General features: G+C 56.1%; 1 protein-coding gene across 1 annotated transcript in view; it reads left to right on the forward strand.

The window, feature by feature from the left end:
• The window catches only part of LOC309585801 (olfactory receptor 14J1-like), a gene marked incomplete at both ends in the record, with an annotated part of 37,115 nt that overhangs the window by 4,141 nt on the left and 13,747 nt on the right, over positions 1-19,227 (forward strand). The window lies entirely within an intron of this gene.

The raw sequence follows: 19,227 nt of genomic DNA on the forward strand, positions 1-19,227 counted from the left end.
CAGTTAGCCCTAGATAGCTACACAGGCCAAATTTCCGTTCACATGCCAAAACATAGACTTTTCTACCGTGAAGCAGCTTTTAAATTGATTCCAAAATTAATCCAAAGTAGAAAACCTCTTAAAGCTCTGACCGTCTTTACTGATGGTTCATCACATCGGTCTGTCATGACATGGAGACAACCCAATACCCAGAAATGGGAATCTGATATCCAAATAGTAGAGGGATCTCCACAGATTGCTGAGTTAGCAGCTGTTGTCAGAGCCTTTGAGAAGTTTAAAGATGAACCTTTTAATCTGGTCACAGATTCGGTTTATGTCGCTGGTATAGCTATGAGGGCTGAACATGCTTTTCTAAAGGAGGTCTCCAACCAAAAATTATACCAATTGGTTTCTACATTAATCCATTTAATCTCGCACAGAAAACAGCCTTACTACATTATGCATGTGAGGTCACACACGGACCTCCCTGGTCCCATTGCTGAAGGGAACAGGAGAGCAGATGCACTGGCCATGCCAGCAGAGACTGCAAACGTCCCTGACATCTTTGCCCAGGCAAAGTTGTCACATGCATTTTTTCACCAAAACATTCCTGCCCTCGTCAGAATGTTCAAGCTTTCAAAAGATCAAGCAAAAGCTATCATTGCAACGTGCCCGAACTGCCAGAACTACCAAATACCATCTATGGGTACCGGAGTGTATTGGGTTGACCCTGAGTTGATGGACAGTCTTTAAGACCAATTACGCTTCTCACAATTTACATATTTAAACTGCACAGAAAGGCGGGACTTCCCCTTTTGTCGGAGCTCGCCTGCTGGAAGGTGGGGGGGCTCCGAGCCTCCAGGCCCCACCGGGCCGGGCCGGGGCCACTGCCCCTTTCCCCCTTTCCCAACACTGCGGCACGGACCCTGGGTTGCTGGGGGGGACTGTCCCAGAGCCACAGGCAGCTCAAACCAGCCATGGACTGCTCACAGCTAAGCCCATCCAGCGCGGCTTCTGGGGACAGGCGGGTCCCTCTCCTCTCCATGCGGAGCCGGCGGAGCCAGCGGGAGCCGGCAGAGCCTCCTGTCTGCAGCCAGCACACTTCGTGCTGAACTGAAGAGGACACCACGCAGCCAGCAGCACAAAGGGAGCGAGGCTTTCCCCACCGTAAAGCCTGAACAAGAACACTCTGCAACAGCTTCAGAGTCAGAGAGAAAGAGAAGTGAGTCCTGTGGGACGGAGCTGGAAATGGCGACGGGAGAAAAGAGGGCGGTGCCGCGATTCTCGCGCGTAGCTTAAAAACCTTCTTGCATGCCGTGGTAAGAAACTGTAATACCACAAACTGTTTGTCTCTTTAATCCATTTGAAGAACATGGGGGGATGGAGTATCTTCGTGTGCCTGTGAAGATTGTGAAGAATGCCTATGCCAGGCTATATAGAAGTAGTAAGAGGCTGCTAGAGACTTGTGGCGAAGAAAAAGCTTTTGTGTGCAGGCCAAAAGAACTTATCCTTAAAAAGATGAATAACCCCATGTGATGGCCCATGTTTTGCAGTGTGAAGGAACTGTGAGATTTTTCATGGGAGAGATGTTCTACACACAGCAGATTGTTTGTTTCCGGGCAGGTCTGCTGTTGGTGGCAGTTTGGGAACCACGTGCAACTGAAGGAAAAACCCTTTTTTCCCTTAAGCATAAGAGAGAGACTTTTCAAGAACTGGAACACTGACTAACATCCCATGTTCTGTTATCCCTTGTGTGAGCTAGGTAAAAGGAGAGAAGTGCTGGGGGGGGGGGGATTTGCTTTAATTTTGTTTTGTTATTGTCTCTTTACTTTTAATTCTATTAGTAATAAAACTCTTTCATTGTACTGCAACTGTTTAAGGTTTGTGCCTGCTTTGCTTTTCTCCTAATTCTTATCTCACAGAAGGAAAATAAGTAAGTAATGAATATTTTGAACCAAAACCACTACATTTAATTGGTGTTTCTGCCCGGTTTCGAACTCAACCTGCTACACCCCCCATCCCCTCCGGGGTCAGTGCCATTCTGCGGGGCATAGGGTGGGGGTCTGGCCCACACCGTTTCGGACTCCGTTTTAACGGCAGCCCCCTGTGCCTCCTCCGCCAGCCCGCCCCAGAATGAATGCGCCCGCACCTTTCCCTCCATAGGTAGGGTTGGGCTGGGGGGCTGTGGAGAGGGTCCCTGCTCCTGCGAGCCTCTATGCTCTGCAGGGGTACTTTCATCTGCTGTTTGCGTAGCCGCCCCAACTCCCAGCCGAGGTGTGGCTAGCAAACAGTTCCGTGCAACTTTCCAGGTCTCCTGCTCTTGCAGAGCCTTACGCAAAGCCTGCACGACTTTTCCCCATAGTTTAAGGAATTTCCCCGAACCCGAGGACATTGTTTCATCGGCTAGAGCCTTGGTACATTTGTCCCATACTTCTGGGTGGAGTATATCCACCGGTCGGTCTATGACCCCAATTTCCAAAAGCCTCGCAACAGCGAGAGTAAAATCTTTTGGCTTGCAATCAATACCCCATAGCTTATGAATCTGAGATACGACCTTCGCGAGAGCTTCCATCCTCCACGCTGGTCCGGGAGCGTCCCCCCCGCCGGGCTGGTCCAACCACACCGGCCACCGTTCACCCGTCCAGGCGAATTCCTGATCCCGATTCCGGATCCCGGGTTTCGGCACCACTTGTTGCCTCTGCGGGAGGCGTAGCGACCTGGTTCAGGAACGGTACGACGACCACCTCAGGTCGTTCGGGCCATCAGCTCACAGACACCAATTTGGTGGACGGCAAATGGCGTTTATTCATGGGTTACACAGGGTTAAATAACCTGGGTTTACCGCGTCACTTCCTTCTGGTCAGGTATTACCTGTAGAGGGGAGGGGCTTTACCTGTCCCGCACAATGCGATATCTTCCGAACGCCTGTCCCTAATCTCCTACATTTCCCCCCCCTCTATCCTAAATTATCCACACCCATCCCATCCCATCCCACCCCTCCTCGACACCAATTCCCCTTCTGTGCTTCCTGACTCCCCACAGCCGGGCCTTGGGGCTGACGGATCGAGCCATTTGGGGCTGCCATCGACACATTGGGGCTGGCATTGAGTTGATTGGAGGCACCCGCTCAATCCCTCCATCCCAAATGGGAGCTTGGAACCTCTCCTCAGGCCTTGCTGTGCCCATGGGCTCACCTCAAGTCCCAAAATGAGAGCCAGGGCCCCACAGCCCATTCAGAACCTCTCAACATTGCCAGAAACAGCAGCATCCTTCCCAAAATGGGCTCCCCGCATCCCTGACAATAGGTCCCCCTTCCAAGGAACAGAGCCCCCCTCTCACAACCCCTCCCTAAGCATTGGGGGACCCCAAAACTGCCTCAGGACCGGGACATACCCTGACATCCCTTCAGGAATGTGGGACACCCCAGAACCCACTGAGGAACGGGGTCCCCGCGGCCTCATCATGTGCAGCCTTCAGCTGTCTCAGGCAGAGCCCATCCCGCCCTCAGCAGCCCCAGCCCAGCCCAGCCCAGCCCTCCTGGGCAGGAAGCCCCAATGGCCGAGCCGGCCTGGGACACTTGCAGGGATGCGGGGGCAGCTGCAGCTTCTGGGGCCAGCCTGGGCCAGGCCCTGAGCGCCCTGCCAGGGAACCATTGCTGCCCCACATCCCATCTCAGCCTGCCCTCGGGCAGCGGGAAGCCGTTCCCTGGGGCCCGGCCCCGCAGGCCCTTGGCAAGAGTCTCTCTCAGCCAGCAATTGCTGCTCCTCCCTGCTGCGGGGCCCAAGCTGCAAGTTGATTTTCTGCCGCTGGCCCCGGCCCAGCCCCGAGCCAGGGCCAGGACCTTGCCCTGGAGCTCTGCGGGCGCTGCCTTTGTGCGGCCGCAACGCAGCGGCCGCAGCTCGGAGCTGCCCTTTGTGTCCCCGCCGGCAGCTGCCAGAGCTGGCGGGGCCGGGCCAGGGCCGGGCCAGCCCCGGCCTTCCCGGCTCTGGGACACAGCGGCGGCAGCCCCAGCCTTCCAGCCCTGCACACGCTCCCACACAAGCCTCCAGAGCCACGGCCACGCAACGCAACTGACCGGCCGCTGACCCCCCAGCCTGGCCTGATGGCCATTCCTCTGCCCACACCTCGGCCAAGCTCCCCTTGGCCACCTCCTGAGCCACAGTGCCACACACAAGTGGCACATACAGCTACACAGCTCTGCCCAGAGCTGGCAGGGAACGTTCATTCAACAGAAAAACCACCAAGAAAAAGAGAACTGCCCCCAGCAGAGCTGTTCCCTCCTGCAGTAGTTACACCTGCACACCCACAGCACCTGAGACTGCAAGCAATGAGCATTCCCTGGGCACATGTGCAGCCCAAGCAGCTCGAGGACAGCCTTGCAGCAGGACTGCTCTCAGCTGAGCCAAAAAGGCCCCTCTGGCAGCTGCAGGGCCATTGCAAAGGGCAAGGGCCAGAGCCTGGGCCCACGGCGGAGGAAAGGGCTCTCAATTCCCCTGCCCTGGCACCTCAACCCTGTTCCCAGGCTGCTTCCCACACAGGATTGCTCTGCAGGACTGCGGAAAGCTGAGAGGCAGCTCTGGCTTCTCCACTTCTCCTGTGCTAAAGCTGCCTGGCAGAAGAAATGGAGGGACAGCTCTGGTGGCACAATCCCTCCCGGCCCAGGGCACAGCGCTGGGAAGGTCTTTCCGTGCCGAGGCTTTGCTGCGGCCAAGGAAAGCTCCTGGCTCAGGGTCACCTTTCCTGCTGGGCCAGAGCCCCCGAGTGGCCCAGCAGCAGCAGAGAATTCCAGCACAGCCCCGGCACGGGCAGGGCAGCCCTGGGCGGGCTGCGGGAGCCGGCAGCGCCTGAGCTCAGAGCAGCTGAGCCCGGGGGCTCTTGGCCAAGGCCGAGGCCCAGCGAGCATTTCTCAGCTCGCAGGGCGGCCTGGAAAGGTGCTGGGGGGGATCATTCATCCCCCAGGGCGGTCCCAGTGGCTCCCAGGATTTCCATGTCCGTGCTCCCAGCGCTGCTCCCAGCCCTGATCCGTGGGGATGGCAATGTCCCGCTCCCTTCCCGGGGCAGGCTCACACCTGAGCCAGGTGTGCAGGGCAGGACCTTGCCCTGAGCCCAAGCCCTGTCCCCCCTGCAGGATCTGCTTCCCATCGGCCTCTTCCTCCTGCGGCCCCAAGCCCAGCTCGGTGCTGAACGAAGGGCGCTGGGCCGGGGTCATCCCCCGGCAGGGGCTGCGCACCCCCTCTGCCCCCTCCCCAAATTCCCTCCCGGGGCAGCAGGGGCTGCCTCAGGAGCCCTGTGGGCAGGGAAAAGGGGGTGACACCGGGATGGGGGAGGTCACACATGCTCTGGGGGGACACACATGGCCCCTGGGGACCCCCCCCTCACCTTCTCGTGCAGTGCCAGGAGGGTGAACCCCCACATGGAGCCCCCGACCCCCAGCAGCATCTCGGGGGGTGGGTTCTGGTGGCAGCTTTGGGGGTCTGGGGGGGAGGTCACAACTGCCCTAAAACCCCCTCCCAGCCCCACAGCCACTCCCAGACCCCTCAAACCACCCCACAGCTCCCAGCCAGGACTCCCCCAACCACTCCCTGCAATAGAAATGGCCCCAAAAGCCACAAAATCCCCTTTCCATCTCCCCAAACACACACCCAAATTGTCTCCCAGCCACACAGCCCTGCCAGCACCCAAAACTCCCTCAGAGACTGCCTCAAAATCCCCCTAAACCCCATCCCATCACTGTAAGTGGCTCCAAGGGCCATAAAAGCCCCTCCCAGTCCCCCAAGGAGCCCCCAAACCCCCTCCCACCCCCCATGGTACTGACCAGGACAGGCTGGGGGAAAGGAACATCCACAGCCCAGAGCAGCTCAGGCACTTCAGCAGCGATTTGGGCACTTTAGAGGTCACACCCCAAAGGGGGAGACCCAGGCCAGGGACTGGGACACACAACCGGAATTCCTGGAGAACAGATGGGCTCAGGTGGACACGTTCTGCCAGCACAACTACGAGATTGTGGCCCCTATCTGCCTGGCTTCATGGCTTCACAACACTCAGATCCTCCCAAATATTCCCCTGAACCCCAAATTCACCCCCAAGTTCTGGTAAAATGGCGCCGCTTTAGACCTCTTTGTTTAATTTATTTTTACGCCAATTTTTACTGTTTCAATGGGATTAACACAGAAATTACTTAGGCTGCAGAAGATCTACAAGATCATCCAGGGTTGCTTGATACCACCAGAAGAAACAATTGTACAGAGTAGATGAAAATTTTAGGGTGTAAAGGTAAAAAATCAGCTCTTCCCAATGGATCTCCAATGTTGATCTGAGTCCCGATGGATGTTCCTGCCCCTGCATTCACCCAGGTGCCAATGGGGATCCAGGAGAACGTGGAGAGCACCAGCCAGGGCTCTTCCCAACACGGATCACAGGGAATGTGGGTCACCAGGGCTCTGCCAAACGTGGCTCCTCTGATGGGAGATGGAGTTGGAGCAGAGGACAAAGCTCTTGCCACAGTCGGGGCACTCGCAGGGCTTCCCTTAGTGGTGCCTCCGTTGGTGTTTGGTCAAGGTAGAGCTCTGTGAGAAGCTCTTCCCACACTGGGGACACTCGTAGGGCCTCTCCCCGGTGTGGATGCGCCTGTGGGTGACGAGGTGGGAGTTTCGTTTGAAGCCCTCCCTGCAGTCGGGGCAGTGGAAGGGCCTCTCATCCGTGTGAATCCGCTGGTGCTGGAGGAGAGTGGAGCTGGTCTGAAACCTCTTCCCACACTGGGGACACTCGTAGGGCCTCTCCCCGGTGTGGATGCGCCGGTGCTTGATGAGGTCAGAGTTGTACCTAAAGCCCTTCCTGCATTCGGGGCAGCGGAAGGGCCTCGCATCCGTGTGAATCCGCTGGTGCCGGAGGAGACTGGAGCTGGTCTGAAACCTCTTCCCACACTCCCCACACTCGTAGGGCCTCTCCCCGGTGTGGATCATCTGGTGGCGGATCAGGTGGCAGCTGTACCTGAAGCTCTTCCCACATTCCCCACACGTGTGGAGCTTCTCCCCATTGTGAAGCTGCTCATGAACCACCAGCTCTGACCTCTGGCTGCATCTCCGGCCGCCTTCCCGGCACAGGGTGGGTCTTTCCTCCTCAGAGCACCCTGGGCTGCGTTTGCAGCCCCTCCTCCTGCGGGATCTCTGGGGCTTTTCCTCCCCATTGGATTCCAGCGCCGTGGAGCCGCTCAAAACGGCCTCTTCCACCAGGTTCTGCTGCGGGGATTTGTCCTCCCTGGGCTCCGTGCTCAGCTCCTTGTCTGGGGAGGAAGGACAAGGAGAGGATGGGATTTGCCTCCGGGCCACAGGGAAGGGCAAGGAGATCCCCCCAGTCCGTCCCCGGCAGGACGGCGTCGGCAGCGGGGTTGTCCTGCAGCTGGGGGCGATGCTGGGCTGGGAGATGGAGCAGGAGAGAGGGGAAAGGGGCACTGACTTCTTCCTCACCTGCCTGGGGCTCCCGGGGCATCTTCCTCTTCCTCACAGCCTCCTCCTCCATCTGGCCAAGGGTTCGGAATGGGAAATCCTGGTTTGGGGAAAACAAGGGATGAGCACATTGAGTTTGAAGGTCCCTCTGCCCAAGTCCATCTCTAGAAGTCACTGGGCACTGTGTGTCCATAAAAATCTGCTCTGAAAAAGCCTCTCAGGAGTTCCCTGTCTCTGGTCTCTCCCCTTTGTCTTTGGGGGTCCCCTCTGTCCCAGCTGCTGGGGTCCCTCTTTCATTGGGATTCCTCCTCTCTCCTTGGTCTCCACCCTCCCCAGGCTGCTGCGAGTCCAGGAATCCAAAAGCTCCCCTCTTTGGTCTTCCCACTTAGGGATGCTGGGGGTTATGGGGTCCCCAGGTCCCTTCTCCCCTTATTCTCTGCTTCGGGGTGCAGGGGGTCCAAGGAGTCCCCCCTGCCCCTCTCCAGGCTGTTGAGGGTCCCGCGAATGGCGGCGCTCCCCCCTCTCTGGGCTCCCCACTTTGGGGCCCTGGGGGTCACAGGGGTTCGCTCCTCCAGACTGCCGGGGCTCCCCTGCTCCCGGTACTGCCCCTCTCTGCTCGTCCCACTCTGGGGCTCCCGAGGTTCCCCCTCCGGCTCTCCCAAGGGGTCCCGCAGCCCCCTGGCTCCAGGCTGGAGGTGGCCGTGCCTGACCCGGGCAGACCCAACCCCCACCACGGGGTGTACCCCACATCCCCCTGCCCGCTGCCAGGGCTCTGCTGGCACCGCCACCGGGACCCCCAGAAACACCTCCTGGGGACCCCCAATGTCCTCACAAGGGGCATTTTCTGCTCAGCTTTGGAGTTCTTCATTCTCCAAACATCCCCCCAAAAAACCCAACCCAGGGAACCCCCCTGGGATATCTGGGCCGAGCTCCCCCTCCCCGGGCACCTGCGGGATGGGGGGCGATGATCCCACGGGTGGGGGGCTGTGAATTCAGGGAGCGCTCAACCTCATGTGGGGAGTGACTGGGTCTGAACTGGGGGCAACTGGGTTCAACTGGAACCACACTGGAAGATAATGGGAACAGCTGTGCCCATGCTGGGGTCATACTGGGATCCTACTGGAACTGACTGGGATGATACTGGGAGTATCTGAGAGGGACTGTGATCATACTGGAATCAGACTGCGAGGGACTAGAAAGGTGCTGGACATGACTGGAACCATACTGGAGGTGACTGGGAGCAACAGAGACCATGCTGGGAGCAAACGGGATCGTATTTGGAGGAACTTGGAGTGACTGGATTCATACTGGGAGCAACTGGGCCCACACTGGGAGTGACAGGGAGGCACTCTGGGCATGACTGGAATAATACTGGGAGTACCTGGAGTGACTGGGATCATACTGGGGGTGATTGGGTGCAACTGGGATCATACTGGCATTGAGAGGGAGCAGCTGGGATTACATTTGGGGACACTGGGACCATACTGGAAGTGACTGGAACCATACTGGCAGTGACTACGGGTCCTACTGGGATCATCCTGGGAGCCACTGGGATTACAGTGGGTGTGAATGGAACCTGACTGGGGGTTACTGGGAGCTGCTGTGCCCATGCTGGGAGGAAAATGTGGACACATTGGGAGTAACTGGGATCAACTGGAAGGTACTGGAACCACGCTGAGGGGACTGAGACCACAACTGGCATCATACTGGGAGCAACTGGGACCACACTTTGGGAAACTGACAGAAACTGGGATCATGCTGGAAGACCCTGGAAGTAACTGGGAAAGACTGGGATCATTCTGTGGTAACTGGAACCTTACTGGGGCAACTGGGAGTGCCTGGGAATGACTACAAGCATGCTGAAGGCAACTGGGATATACTGGGAGTGTCTGTAACCATACTGGGGGTGACTGGAACCACACTGGGAACAGCTGGGATCATGCTGGGGGGAAATGAGACCACGCTGGATGCACCTGGGAGCAACTGGATCTATGCTGGGGGCAACTGGGCGTGACTGGGACTATTCTAGGGGCAACTGGGATCATACTGGGAGGAACTGGGAACAACTGGAACTATGCTGGGGGCAACTGGGATCATACCGGCATCACAGTGGGTCCATGCTGGGTGAGACTGGCATCATACTGAGGGTGACTGGAATCATACTGGGATTGACTGGGAGTGGCTGTGAGCAACTGGAATCGTGCTGAAAGCAACTGGGAAGAAGTGGGAGTGACTGGGAGCATGCTGGGGGTGACTGGGATATACTGGGAGAGACAGGGAGTCACAGGGATCATACTGGAGGCTACTGGGCTCATGCTGGCATTGACAGGGAGCAACTGGGAACACCCTGGGGACCACTGGCATCATACTGGGGGTGACTGGGATCATCCTGGGATTAGCGTGGGTATCAATGGGGGTAACTGGGAGCCACCAGGCCCATGCTGAGAGCCTACTGGGGATGCACTGGGAGGAACTGGGAATGATAGGATGCATGCTGGTGACAACTGGGATGTACTGGCAGTGACTGGGATAAATCTGGGGGCAACTGATCCATGCTGAGCTAACTGGGAGTGCCTGGGAATGACCACGAGAATGGTCAGGGCAACTGGGATATACTGGGAGTGTCTGAGACCATGTGGGTGGTGACTGGGACCACACTGGGTGTGACTGGGAATGTGCTGGGGAGAACTGGGACCATGCTGGGGGCAACTGGGAGCAATTGTGAGTGACTGGGGCCCTGCTGGGAGAGACTGGCATCATACTGGGAGTGACTGGGACTATCCTGGGGCAACTGGGAGAACTGAGAACACACTGGACAAAAGTGGGAAGAACTGGGAGCAACTGAGACTGTGCTGGGGGCAAATTGCATCCTAATGGGGAATGACTGGGAGTGACTGGGTTCATACTGGGAGTAACAGGGAATCTGCAGGGAGTGAGGGGAAGTGACCAGGATCATACTGGGACTGACTGGGCTCATACTGGGACTGATGAAGAAACTGGAACCACTCGGGGAGGGAACTGGGCTCATACTGGGAGCAGCCCTTTCCCGGCCGCGGGACCCCCGAGCCCCTTTCCCGGCCCCGGGACCCCCGAGCCCCTTTCCCGGCCCCGGGACCCCCGAGCCCCTTTCCAGCCCCGGGACCCCCGAGCCCCTTTCCCGGCCCCGGGACCCCCGAGCCCCTTTCCCGGCCGTGCCGCCCCTGCAGCCCCCAGACCCCCCCGCCGGGGTCCCGCCAATCCCAGGGGTCCTCCCTCTCGGGCTCCCCGCTTTGGCCTTCTGGGGCTCTCCTCTCTCCGGGGTCCCGCTTAGGGAAGCCGCGGCTCTCCCGGGGCTCCCCAAAACCGGTGTCCCCCGGCCCCCGCCGGGGCTCTGCCGCCACCGCCACCCCCAAAAACACCTCCCGGGACCCCCCGATATCCGCCCCCGCCGGGGCATCTGCGGCTCGCCTTTGGAGTCCCGCAAGCTCCAAACATCGTGCCGCCCGCCCCGACAGACAGCATGAAACAGCGAGCCCCAAATCGATTCCCTGCGAGCTCCAAATATCCCTCCCCCCTCCAAAAACACCGCCCGGCATGTTTGGGCCGAGCTCCCCCTCCCCGGGCACCTGCGGGATGCGGGGCGGGCGATGCTCCCGGCCCGAGCGGCTGCGGATCCAGAGAGCGCTGCCCGCACCTGGAGCCTCCTCCGCCTGCTCCGGCTCCTCCTTCTTTCCCCCGTGCCTCCTCTTCCTCCTCCTCTGTCCCGCCTCCTCCTCCTCCTGCCCTTCCTCCGTGCCTGCGGCCGCGGCCCGGGAGCTCTCGGGGCAGCGGGGCCGGGCCGGGCCACGATGGGAAAGGGCTGGGTCACCCCAGAGCGAGCTGGGGCAGCGGAGCTTTGGGGCAACAGCGGCAAAGGGGTGCGAGAGGGGGGATCCGGGCAGGTGGGACAGCGGCAAAGGGCTTCCAGTGGGGTCCCCCAGTTAAGCCCAGCACCCCCAAAGCCCGTCCCAGCCCTCCCCGTGCCCTCCCCAGCCCCGGCTGAGTGCGGGGCTCAGCCCAGGAGCCGTCGCCGTTCGGGGCTCCCCCGAGTGCAGCAAACGGGAGAGTGCCCCCCGGGTGAATTTTTGGGGTTCGCTCTACCATCGGCGCTTTAAGATGCCCCGGTAAAGTCGGTGCCCACTGTAACTCCCGTTAAAAGGGCAACACCACTCCCGTTGATTCCGGCAGCGGAGCCCCGGGGGGGTTTGGGGGTCCCGGCAGGGTTTGGGGCCCCGGGAGGGTTTGGGGGTCCCGGGAGGGTTTGAGGCTCCTGGGAGGGTTTGGGGGTCCCGGCAGGGTTTGGGGGTCCCGGCAGGGTTTGGCGGTACCTGGGTGGTGCCGATGATGGCGATGGGGGCCCCGTGGTGTGTCTGAACATTCGCGAGCGGCTCCTGGGGGGGTTTTGTGGGTCCCGGGGGTTTTTGGCGTCCCGGGGTTTTTTGGGGTTCCCGAGGGGAGTTTTCAGGGGTCTCAAAGTGGGGGTTTGGGCGATCACAAGGGGAATATTTGGGTGTCCCAAGGCTGTTTTGGGGTCCCTGCCGGTGATGGTGATGGGGACCCCGTGCCAGGTATAAACCTTCTCAAGAGGGTCCGGGGGGTGTTGGGAGGTCCCGTGGGAATTTTGGTGTCCTGAGAGGGTTTTGGGGGGTCTGTATGGGGCTTTGCGGTCCTGGGGAGTTTTTGGAGGGTCCTGGGGATATTTTCGGGGTCCCAGGAGAGGTTGGGGTTCCCCGGGGGGGGTGTTGGGGATTCCCGGGAGGTTTTGGGGTACCTGGGCGATGCCGGTGACAGAGCTGGGGACCCCGTGCCGGGTATGAACCTTCTCGCTGCGCACGGGCAGCGTCAGCGTGTTCAGGGAGATCCTGGGGGGCCCGGGGGGTTCACCCCAAATCCCAGGGGACCCCAAGTGCTGAGGGACCCCTGAACTCCCCTCACCGCTGGATCTGCTGCAGGCAGGGGGGCACCAGCACTCGGCCTCCACCCCCCACTCTCACGGGGGGGCTGCAGAAGAAATCTGGGGGGCACAGACGGGTGAATGGGAACACCTGGGACCATGGTGGGATCATAGTGGGATCATCCTGGGAGTGACTGGGATCATACTGAGTGTAACTGAAAGTGACTGGGATCATACTGGGGGTGACTGGGAGCCCCAGGGCCCATGCTGGGAGTGACCTGGGCCCCACCCCGGGTGGAACTGGGGGAACTGGCCCAGCCGGGGCTCGGGGTTGTTCTCCCCCAGGGCTGCTGCCACCCCCGGCCCCAGAGAGCCGAGGGACAGGGGACAGCCGAGGGACAGGGGACAGCCAGGGAACACGGCCTGGCGCAGGGACACTGTGCTCCAGCACTCTGGGCTGTTGTGCCCGGGGCGTTGCCCTTGGGCTCCCAGGACAGGCAGAGGGGGCAGAATCCCCTCCAGGAGCTGTTGTTGGCTCGAAGCTTTGGTGTTGGACATTCTCAACCACTCAGTGATTTCATAGTCTCCTCTATGATGTCAGACCTCTGCCCAGTGATATCACAGCCTTATCTGCGATGTCACCGCTCACTCTATGATGTCACATAGCAACCCTGTGATGTCATAGCCACTCTGTGATGTCACACCACCTGTGATGTCACAGTCCTCTCTGTGATATCACACAGCTGCTCTGTGATGTCACAGCTGACTCTATGATGTCATACAGCCACCCTGTGATGTCACAGCCTGTTCTGGGATGTCACACGACCACTCTGTGATGTCACACCAGCACCCTGTGATGTCACAACCTGCTTTGTGATGTCACAAGTGCTCTGTGATGTCAGTCTGCTAGATGATATCTGACCTCTGCCCTGTGATGTCATAGCCCAATCTGTGATGCCACAGCACCACTCTGTGATGCCACAGCACCACTCTGTGATGTCACAAAGGTGCTCCATGATGTCACAGTAGACTCTATGATGTCATACAGCCACCCTGTGATGTCACAACCCACTCTGTGATGTCGCAGCCAACTCTGTGATGTCACACAGCCCCTTCCTGACATCACAGCTGCTCTGGGGTTCTGTCACACAGGCACAGAGGTGTTACCAAAACTTCAGTGAAACAAAACCTCCTCAGCACCAGCGCAGCACGAAGCAGCAGCATTCTTTATTGGGCCGGATGCACGAGGGGAGAGCCCCTCCCAAAGCCGTGGGTGCCGAGTTCAGGAATGTTCCTGTTTGCAGACTGTGCTTCACAGACACATTCCCAGATTGTCCCACCAGAAACACACACACGATCATCATTGCCCCAAAATCATTGCAGATTTCCCCCACCCCTTTGCACATCCCTTCTTCTGCCCTGGGGGTCTCTTTGGGGGTCCCTGGGGGTCGCTGACCCCAAAGCCAGCCCTGACTGCCCGGTGAACTGGTGAAAGTTGGCACACCTGGGCTGGTTGCTGCCCACAGAATCAGCCTTGGGCGGTTCCATGGCCAGTGGCTTTTGGAGAAGAAGCATTGTATGAACCCACCAGGTGCAAACGGTTTTTCATCTGGCAAATTTCCCCCCCTTGGAGGGCTGTGAAGCTTCTCTTCCCTTCAAGCCTTCAGAAGCCTCACTCTGCTCCTTTACTCACATCCCACGAGTTCCTCAGCTGCTTTCACAACCATGTTCTTTACACAGCTCAAAGCAAGTGTCATAAGCACAAGTAGTGCTGTGATCCCAGTTAGACTTTGCAAAAGTGACGCCAACCATCAGTCAGGGAAAATCCAAGTCCTCTAAATATTTTATCCAACCAGTTACAGTCTAACCCTCCCCTTAATTCCCTGCTGGATGCAGCAGCCAATTTTATCCTCTCTACCTGATCATCCAATCCAGCATCACATTTGGAATGTGCACGCAAGTGTTGCTGTTTCAGTTCAAGAATCCACATACTCCCTGTCCATGTAGCAGCAATGGGGCTAAAGCCAATCTGCTCTGGAAGGTCATTTTAGCTGGGGCTGGCAATTGTTCCTTTATTTCAGCAAACCCCAAAGGAGCTGCATTCACTGAAGTTCCCATTTGCAGAGCCCAATGGTGTGTGGCTGGTCTGTTCCTAAAGGCAGATCTTTGCGGAGCAGAGATGGATTCTAAAATCCATCCCGCTGGAGTTCCCGCACTGGGATGTTTCCCAGTTCCATCCCCTTTAACCTTTCCCCACAGTCGGGTTCCCAGTGGTGACTCCTTGCACGAGGGACGGAACGTTCATACCCCCAGTGTCCGTGGTGCTCCTGATTCTCCCAGGGGCAAACGTGTGCTCCAAATTCCATCCCTTCCCACCCATCCTGGGGCTCCTAAGGATCTCACCGTGTCCTGCTGACACTCTGTGCCTCTCCAAGGCTCCTTGTTTGTTGGCTCAGCCCAGGTGTCCCTGAGAAAGGCAGAATCATTTCTACAAACACAGCCCAGCCTCAGAGCCTGGGCCACAGCCAGGAGCCGCTGGACCTCAGCATTCCAAACAGCTCAAGTGTCTGTCCCAGGGCAATCCCACTTTTCCTTGGTCCTGGGATCCTTTGGCCTTGACCTTGTTAAATCAGGATATTTTATACCCACCTCTAAGGGGTCCTGTGGGAGGCCTGGGCTCCCTGCCCAGCCCAGACACCCCTGAACTGGCTGGAAACATTCCCAGTGTCCTGTCTGAGGGCCATTCCAGACTGCTGGAATTTGACAGCCCCAGGGGGTATCAGTGCAATCTGTCAGCTGATCAATATTTCCTGAGGTAATTTCCAGATCCGCTTTGGAAATGTTACAATTCTCAGCACTATTGTTCTGATGTGTCCATGGTAAGGAATATTCTCCTTCCATCCCTGTCCAGGTGCCCTGGGTGCTATTTCCTTCCCACACGTGTTCCCAGATTTTTGTCAAATTGCTGACTGAAGCTCCCCATGGCACTGGATTTTCTGCAGAGGTTGGTGTTGGCAAACAAGCTGTTACAGGGGTTACATTCTGTCATCTGCCAACATCTTGCACTGACTTTGAAAACCGCATTTCCCTTCCCAGAAGTCAGGAACATCGTTTCTATTATTATTATAGATACACAATTATTGATCATCTTCATCTAGATCCAATAAATAGTATCCCCTTAGAAAATCAGATTCAATACCTAAAACAATAGGATTTATGTAAACCCCAAACTCCACGGTGTCAGTCAGTCTTGTTTCTGCTGTGTTTAATGTGTGCTCGCTGGTTTTACCCACATGTGATGAAGCCCGAGTTGGATTCCTTCTACCTTGAGTGCAGGGTAGGTTACCAGGAGGACTTGAGATGGTCCCTTCCACTTTGGCTGGATTGTTCCAAAATTCCAGGTTCTGATGCACACCGCATCTCCTGGTTGGAAAGGATGTACAGGCGAGTCCAGCCCCAATGATCTGTTGAGAACCATGCACCTTTTAAGGCTTACAAGAGTTAGTCCCAGGGCTATTAAATATTCATTTCAGCCAAACTTCTGAGCCTTCCCTTGGCTTGTTGGTGCCACATGGGAAAGCTTCTGGCCATCCAGAAAAAGGATCCATCAATGCCAAAGTGTGCCAGTGCCCCTTCTGCCTGGGCACTTCTGCAAAATCAGTTGGCCAAAATCACCTGGTGATTCCCATTTAACGAGCCCTGGAGGCAGCCTTCTTCCTTCAAAACCAATCCCATCTTTCTCAACAACTGATCTATCATTTTTTGCCATTTTTGTGCTTACTAGATGCCTTTGTAAACTGGCCACCAGATTCTCCATTTCCTCCTGTGTTTGCTGATGTTTTAGTTCCGTTCTACATTAATTGTGGAGCTACAATTACCTGCCCACACGGGGTTACCAATCACCTGCTGGGATTTTCCGTAGCTGCTGCTGCTGCTGGGGCTGACTGCCTATCCTGATCACTGGAATCTGGTTGTTGTTGCAGAACATTCCAGTTTTTGCTAGGTATTAGTGCAAGGAGAGCTTTTTCAGCACCCTCTTGAGCTGTTTGGTCAGCCAATGGATTCCCTGGATTACCTGGGGAGTCTCCAAACCCATGGGCTTTACAAGGGCAGCAGGGCCACTTCTTTTGGCTTTGGCACACTCTGCAGTAGGTGACTGATTTCTTTTTGTGCTCACTGGAGACCTCTGTGCCCTTTCCTTCCATGTGGCTCCCTGGGCGTGTATTATTCCAAACCCAGAGTTCAAATCAGTCCATATGGTCACCCTTTGTCCTTCAGGGATTTCTAGGCAAGGTCATTCATTCTGCTTTTTGTGCTGCTCTGTTCAAAGCTAAAGCCTGGCCTTCTAGGACCTGGCTCGAGGTTCCCACTGCACACCCAGCTCCCGTTTCCCATCCGCACCACGCTGCTCCCACCAGGGTGCAGGGCCAGTGCTGGCTCCTGCATGGGATTGCTCTCGAGGTCCCAGAGTCTGCCAGAACACACTTGTTCCATGCATCCCAGGCAGTCATGGCACAAAGACTCCAAGCCTTCTCTTAGAAGGGACTCCAACACTTCCCTGTTCCCACCTTGGGGAACTTGAACCAAACCCTGCAAAGCTTTTGCTGCACCTTACAATCAGGTCAACAGTTTACACCAGGAAAGGGAAAGGGAAAGGGGAAAGGAAAAAGGAAAAAGGAAAAAGGAAAAAGGACCTTTATCTGAGCAGGGCTCTTTCTCTGATGTCCTTTGGAGCAGGGATCAAAGGCTCTCCCCAGAATCCTTCCGTGCTGCCTGCAGGTACTGCCATCCCTCAGATGTGTTGGAATTCCAGAGGATGAGGCCACGGGGTGTCCCAATGGTGCCTTGGTTCCATGGCCCCGCAGTGTAACCATGGTGTCCTTGGCTCTGCAGTGGCACAATGGACCCTTCATTCCATGAGGCCCCACAGTGTGGCAATGGTCCCTTGAGTCCAGGAGGCCCCACAAGGTCCCAATGGTCCCTTGGTTCCGTGGCCCCGCACTCTCACAATGCTCTCCTTGGCTGCACAAGGTCCCACAGTGGCACAAGGGTTTCATTTTCTCCTGGATTTCTTTTAGCTTGCTTTCTTTCTTCATTCTTTCATCTTTTTTCTTTCTTTTTCCTATTTTTTTGTTGCTTTCTTCTTTCTTTCTTCTTTTATTTTTTCTTGTGTCTTTCTTTTTTTCCTTTTCTCTTTCTTTTTTGGTTCTTTCCTCTTTTTTTAAAAAAGTTTTTTTGTTTCACATTACTTAGTCTTTCTTTCTTCTTCCCTTTTTCTTTACTTTTTAAAATTTCTTGTTGATTTGTGTTTTCTTTCCTTCTTTTTCTTTCCTTCATTTTTTTACCTTTTTTCTTTTTCTTTTCTTTGTTGCTGTTTTTCGTCTTTCTTTCTATTTTTGCTTTCTTTGGTTCTCTTGGACTTTTATTTTTTCTCATGTCTTTCTTTCTGTCATTTTCTTTCTTCCTTGTTTTGTTCTTTCTTCTTTTTTTGACTTTTCTTAACATTTATTTTCTTTTTGGTTTCATGTTTTCAGTCTTTCTTTTTTTCTTCCTTTCCTTCTTTCATTTTTATTGCCTTTTGTAGTTGTTTTGGTTCAAAATATTCATTACTTACTTATTTTCCTCAGTGAGATAAGAATTACGAGAAAGCAAAGCAGGCACAAACTTTAAACAGTACAATGAAAGAGTTTTATTACTAATAGAATTAAAAGTAAAGAGAAAATAGCAAGAAATTAAAGCAAATCCCCCCCCACCCCCTTTCCAGCACTTCTCTCCTTTTACCCAGCTTGTACAAAGGATAACAGAACATGGGATGTTAGTCAGTGTTGCAGTTCTTGAAAAGTCTCTCTCTTATGCTTAAGGGAAAAAGGGTTTTTCTTCAGTTGCACGTGGTTCCCAAACTGCCACCAACAGCAGATCCGCCCGGAAACAAACAATCTGCTGTGTGTAGAACATCTCTCCCATGAAAAATCTCACAGTTCCTTCACACTGCAAAACATGGGCCATCACATGGGGTTATTCATCTTTTTAAGGATAAGTTCTTTTGGCCTGCACACAAAAGCTTTTTTCTTCGCCACAAGTCTCTAGCAGCCTCTTACTACTTCTATATAGCCTGGCATAGGCACTCTTCACAATCTTCACAGGCCACACGAGGATTCTCCATCCCCCCATGTTCTTCAAATGGATTAAAGAGACAAACAGTTTGTGGTATTACAGTTTCTTACCACGGCATGCAAGAAGGTTTCTTTTAAGCTGCCCGCCAGAATCGCGGCACCGCCCTCTTTTCTCCCGTCGCTATTTCCAGCTCCGTCCCACGTGACTCACTTCTCTTCCTCTCTGACTCTGCAGCCGCCACGTTGAAGGGTGTTCTTGTTCGGGCTTTACGGTGGGGAAAGCCTCGCTCCCTTTGTGCTGCTGGCTGCGTGGTGTCCTCTTCAGTTCAGCACGAAGTGTGCTGGCTGCAGACAGGAGGCTCTGCCGGCTCCCGCTGGCTCCGCCGGCTCCGCATGGAGAGGAGAGGGACCCGCCGGTCCCCAGAAGCCGCGCTGGATGGGTTTAGCTGTGGCAGTCCATGGCTGGTTTGAGCTGCCTGCGGCTCTGGGACAGTCCCCCCCAGCGACCCAGGGTCCGTGCCGCAGCGTTGGGAAAGGGGGAAAGGGGCAGTGGCCCCGGCCCGGCCCGGCGGGGCCTGGAGGCTCGGAGCCCCCCCACCTTCCAGCAGGCGAGCTCCGACAAAAAGGGGAAATCCATTCTTTCCGTGCGGTTTAAATATGTAAATTGTGAGAAGCGTCATTGGTCTAAAAGACTGTCCATCAACTCAGGTTCAACCCAGTACAACCAGCTCAGCTGGTGGAACCTCAGGTGTTAACTAACCAGGTGGCCTTTGCCAGA

The sequence above is a fragment of the Coloeus monedula genome (genome assembly GCF_965178545.1).
Source record: "Coloeus monedula genome assembly, contig: HAP1_SCAFFOLD_411, whole genome shotgun sequence".
NCBI lineage: Eukaryota > Metazoa > Chordata > Aves > Passeriformes > Corvidae > Coloeus > Coloeus monedula.